This window comes from Oreochromis niloticus, linkage group LG15, assembly GCF_001858045.2.
Source record: "Oreochromis niloticus isolate F11D_XX linkage group LG15, O_niloticus_UMD_NMBU, whole genome shotgun sequence".
Classification (NCBI taxonomy): domain Eukaryota; kingdom Metazoa; phylum Chordata; class Actinopteri; order Cichliformes; family Cichlidae; genus Oreochromis; species Oreochromis niloticus.
The window spans coordinates 11807522-11813782 of NC_031980.2; positions in this window are offsets into that span (position 1 = coordinate 11807522).

Consider the following 6261-nt stretch of genomic DNA (forward strand, 5'->3'; position numbering starts at 1 on the left):
ACCAGGTAAAGTCACTCACCTAGAAGGAATAGATAAGAAATGTTAGAGTTATTTAAAAAAATAATAAATAGTATATACCTCAGCTTAGGAAAAATTCTAAAATATTCTGGTTCCAAACTTGAAGCTCTGCTTCTGTTGAAATGCAGGTTGATCTATTGACAAATTATGACAAAAGAGTGTCCCTCAACTCAAATAATGTATGTAACAAAACTTTAACCTCTCAGACAAAAGCAGAGCAGCGATGGCATTTTAAAAAGCACAGGCCATATAAAAGTGTGGCTATTGTTCAGATTGTCATCTCCAATAATAACTCAAGTGATCACAAAAGATGCTGTCAACATGTGTCAAGACTTCGCTCAAGGGATGAAGACAATGTTTGATCGATGTGGCCTACCTACCTATGTTTGCTTGGCAGTCTTAATTTTTAATTAATGTGCAGCATCAGTAAAAACACATAAAACCACTTGAGGTTTGTTTTTTTACTGCTGGGAAATGTTGGGAGGGGAGTGGCTCATTCAATCACAAAATCACGTTAAACACACTCACAAATATACATTGATTAGCGTTTAATTACTTCTTCCAACAAACTCAATTTCATAAATTTATAATGAATCCATTTAAAATATATAAGACTGGGCACTAGTTTGTGGAAGCTGCAATGTTGCCCCACCATCTTCAATACAGTGGCCAAAATGGACATTGCTGTTCCATCTAATCACTGTTTATATATGTGGCTAGAGACTGGCCACCATTTAACATTTGGACATGTATATTTTTATATTCTCTTTCTCATCATCTCCTCCACCACCACCACCGCCACCCTCTCTCCACCCTCATTTCCACTTTAACCACTTCCTCCTCCCCTCAAGCCTTATTTGCTGAACAGAAGTCATGACTTTAACACACACAAACATTGCACAAATACACTTATTTATTCTCAATATTGTCACATTTATTTTTTCTTAACAGAATAGAAATGCAAGCCTCACATGTCCAGACAGCTGACCACCAGCCAGCTAAACAACAACAATAACAACATCTGGTTATAACCTAATATTATGCCAGCTAATGTTACACTTGGGTGTCCTAACAATCACACTTTCGCTCTGAATACATGCGCCCTCTGTCATTACAGAAAGTTTCACTAACACTGACTAACAACAGCAAAAACAACAGCGCCAACAGAAAGTACATTCCTAACAACTCAACTCGGTATCGCAAAGTTTTACAGCCTCCTCCAGTGTAAACAGAAATGGACACCCATAAATACCTGAGGTAAACAGTGGCTTAACAGCCTATAGTCACTATAGATGAACTGTGGCCAGAGTTATTTGTCCTACAGCAGCCACCGTAGCTATAATTATGCATTTGAATTGGAGGGGACAACTCAGTCGACTGTGATTTCAAATCTACTAGTGGCGGTGTTTTACACACTGTACCTTCAAGTATTACAGGTTTATTGCAATGACATTATATTACTTTGTATTATCACTGCTTGTTTTGCTCCCATTAACTCTCTATCATATAGTTTTACCCACTATTTACACAATAATTTCTTAAAATTTTTTAAAACCAGTTAAAAGGACCAATTTACATTTTGTCTACTTATGTCTCTCACCTGAGCTCCTCGGTCATTGACGAGCTCCACAGACCAGCGGCCCTCATACTGGATCCAAACAAAAATGCCTCCATCTGTGTCACATGTGGCCAGTTTCTGGAAAGGCTCATTCCAACGCACCAATACCACCTGAAAGCAGAGGTGAGGTAAAAACAAACAAACAATCAGATAAAATTATCAGAAAGACTGTTCAGTATCCTTTGACAGCCATTATTTTACAAGATATAAGCAAATGTACTAATTCACTCATTCACTCATTCACTGACAGTGAATTTAGCCATGGCTCTGTGTCAACTTACCTACAGATAACATGAGATAAACAACAAAGTGCCTTTAATTAAGACATTATACTCTTGCCTGTGTGTTCACTTTAAATGAGCATCAGCTGAATGCCTAAAATCCAAGTTCCCACATTTCAATGAACTAAATTTAGCATCAAGAAAGATGGAAATAACTCAAAAAGTGGGTTAACCTCATTTTGAAAAAGTCACAAAGGAGCCGCTAATATCCTGAATAGTACAGACAGGGAGATTCAGTTATAATGTCACCTTATAACTAAATGGCACATTTCAAAATGGGACATTACAGAGTTTTTGCGTTTATGGAAGAAAAGAGATGTATACAGGAAAATAATAAAGAGGAGTCTTACAGGAGTGACACAAACATATGAGTCTCTCTGTTTGCCCTGAGTTCAGTACTGTAAAGACTGATTGTAATTTGCTTGGGTATAAGCTGCAGGAGCACAGAATAGTATACACAACACTCTTCATAACACGTTTCTGTCACCCATCTTAAAAGGTGCCCATCACACTCTCCATCCTGCCCCCTCCTCTCTTCGTGTCTCCATTTGTCTTCTTTTCTGTAGCGTGACTCAGCCTATTCCCTGGAGGAGTAATCCTAAGAAGGGAGCCGCTCTGCTCTCGCTAAGTGAAGCACGTGGGTCGTACACGTTCACACACGCAGCACCGAGCAGGGTTTTAGTGGGGCTCACGCTCTCTGACTGCAAGTCCAATAGATCAGCGGGTCTGAGTTGGATAAGCCAGTAATGCTGCCAACCCTTAAACAACACCTCCTTACCTCTGTGCAACACACTCACAGTTCCATCCATCAATGAAACAGATGCTATTAACTGTGCGTCCCCATTTTATATTCCATCAAGAAAAGAAACAATCAATCATACTTACACTTGCTTGAATACTTTATTATCTTCTTGCACTAATGCCATTAATGATGACTTACAGGCTATTAATTAAGAACTTCTTTAAGAATTCATCTAACACAAATTATCATTAATCACAAAACTTTCCTCAAACAGTATCTTGCTGTCTATGGACTTTTCAAGCAGCATTTTAGGGATTGGGGAAAAAAATATTAGGATGATCAGGCTTCAGAAAAAAGATTATTGGAGCAACATCATGTAGTCAGGGCATATATTTAATGAGTGAGGCTCAGCAGCTCCAATTGTTAGATTTTTTTTTTTTTTTTTTTTTAAACAAACCCAGGGGGAAAAAAAAGGTATAAAATGCACAAGGGAACATCACAATATTTATCAATTATTTCTTATTCAGCAACACCCCGTTTGTCACACTTAGTCCTGAAGTCAAATCTACAATATACATGGCACGGCCCTAAAGCTTAATGAGCAGATAGCAGTTTTTAATCAATGTCCTGTCCCTGCTATGCATCATTAAAGTGTCCTCTTAGCCAGATTTTGCATGTTTTCAGTCCCTAGTTTGTCCTTTCCTTTGTGTCTTTGTAGCAATGACAATCATCCTATTGCAGGTCTGCAGCTGAAGGTCTCCACATCATTCTGAGTTGTCCACATTCACGGACCATTAAAACTAGCCTGCCATCTATCATTCTGGCACAGCAATCATTCATGCAGCAGCACTCACTGGGTGCAAAACTAACAGGCTTTGCACCAGTATTGTCAAAGATAACACATTACAAGGATCTCATTGGGGGAAAACAGAGATTTGTGGTGTTCCCCCATCTATGCACTGTCTGCAACCTCTGGCGATCAAAAGGGATTTTCCACGTGGTATTATACAACATAATTCAGTCCCAACTGGAGGAGACTTGTGGCTTTAGATTAGGCATGAGCTCTAGTTTGCATAAGCTAACAGCATTCATGCAACTACAAAGCAGGGTCAAAGGAAAACATAAAAGGATAAATTAGCATTGGATTTACACATGCTGTGCCTCACGTGTGTTCCCACTCAAAGCCCCACAGAGGTGAGAATAAACTGTTTGTCTGTAAATTTAGCTCAGTGTGGAGATTAGTGTGAGCTGGTGAGCCATCCTGCGAGGGGGACAGCTGAGCACCTCGTGTGACGCAGCGATCAGGGAGATCAGACATCACATAGAGACAGACAGGATAAGCGTTAGGAGCTGCAGGACCACGAGGAGCCTGAGGTGTCACAGAAAAGGCACAGCAACATGTGCAAACACATACAGTTAAAAATACTTCTTTAATTACAGTGCATTATATGCTCAAACAGACAGTAATCAGCGCCAATAAGCTCAGAGAGATATTAAAGAACTTTGGAATGACATGTAAAAGTAAAAAAAAAAAAATCACTCAAAGGTTTTAGCATCATCATGTAGAGAACACCTACAAGTTTTTGTTTCAAAAATACATAATAGCTCTATGTCTACTACAATCAGGGCTGTTTTTATACTCTTGCAGTATTCTAGGACCTCTAAATCAGAGACTCTCCGAAAGGCTGCTGATCCCATATTAAACTAAAAGCTCTGGGATTGAGTTTTAGTCTGATGAGACAGAAACAGATTTTTTTATTTTTTTTTAAAGCTGTGACGCAGACACTTCTTGATTGGATCTTAATCACAACACCCCTTTAAAACATTCCAATCACATGGATATTTTCCCCCCGAAGTAAACAAAGACATTAGCGTTGACTAGTTGTTAATTCAAGATGGGAAACAAATTAGTGTCCATGTCTGCACCTGACTTTTTCCACTGCTGTTCTTCCTCTGTACTAGTATTGTACTACCCAACCTCAGCCTCCTGTTGGCAACTGAACAAGCATAGCCAGCGACCTCAAATCGTTATGCGATGTGCATTTTACGTATGCATACTCCTTTGGTGACTTATGCAAGGATAGCTGGAGAAACCAAGTAAGGATAGTTGTTAGACTACTCTCTTGCCTGTTTGGAGGATACATGTGCAGTTTGGGCCCTTGTAGTACAGTGGCTTTGCAGGGAAGTGTGGACCAGCCTGTAGGATGTGGTGGAAGAGAAACTATGATTTTATTATTTATTAGTTTTCATGCACGCATGTAATGTGGAAAGTGTAACTAACACTAGAGTTCATTCGGATGGAGATCATTTCTGTAACTCTGCTATACTGCTCATCTGGGTGGCAATTATTCAGAGGAGCAGCAGCTCCAGTGTTGTGTGTTTACACAGGAGGAAGTCAGGCACAATATGATGATATGCACCTGAATGCTTCCTGTGCAGACGTAGATGGTCCATCGTAGCTGATGGCCATCCCTTGCCTTTTAAGTACGGTTATGCTGTTAGGAACAGGGATCAGAACTGACCACAGCAACTTCACTGAGAAGAGTAAATCAAATCAAGCAACAGCTTCGGGAGGCACTGGTGTCAGCACAACTGAGGGGACACTGTGACAGTGAAATGCCATAGTGGTGAAGGTGTGAGTGCAAGTCCATGACAATGCATATCTGCTGCACAAATAACTTTGTCTCTGCAAAAAGTTTGAGGAAAGGGAGAGCCTTAATATTTTACACTCCTTTATTATTTTACTTTTTTCATGCATCCAAGAAAAGAGCACCATCTTGAACAAGTACTAAAACGCCTTCATTTCCATGGGCCAGAGAGATTAAATGATACACTCCCCCTCCTTCTTTGGGGGTGTTTCTACATTGTGTAGTTTTGAGGCCTTAAAGTCTGATAATCATGCATCTCATTTCATGCAGACAAATTTGGTAATAATGTTGAGTAAGATCAGACACTAAATAGGACTGGATTTAATGCCTAAGTGCAGAAAAATTAAGAAAATAACACAAAAATAGACAAAGCAGAACACTTACAAAGGTGCAAAAGTCCAGTTTATTGGATTTTATTCTGTCCTGTTGGTGTATCCCAGGGCAACTCCAGGCCTCGAGGGCCGGTGTCCTGCAGGTTTTAGATGTGTCCTTGATCCAACACAGCTGATTCAAATTGCTAAATTACCCCTCAACATATTTTGTAGTTCTCCAGAGGCCTGGTAATGAACCAATTATTTGGTTCAGGTGCGCTGACCCAGGGTGATATCTAAAACCTGCAGGACACCGGCCCTCGAGGCTTGGAGTTGCCCACCCCTGGTGTATCCACTAACATGGTGAATGACTGAATGAGAGACGAGTCCCAAAGTGTGAGCCAGTGTCAATGCACTGCAGGCTGCTAACAATTAAAACAAAAGAAAGTTGAATTGAATATTTATGCTTAAACATTCCTATTTTTAAAGTAATCAGACCTTATAAAACAAAGGCTATATTTTAAGTGTTATTCTTCATTTATCTGACAAGGATCAAAATGAATCCCCGAAACAGAACAAAATACTACTGTGATTCAAGTTTTTGTGGGGCTGAAGAAGGTTTTCAGATTTCCAGAGCTCTTAC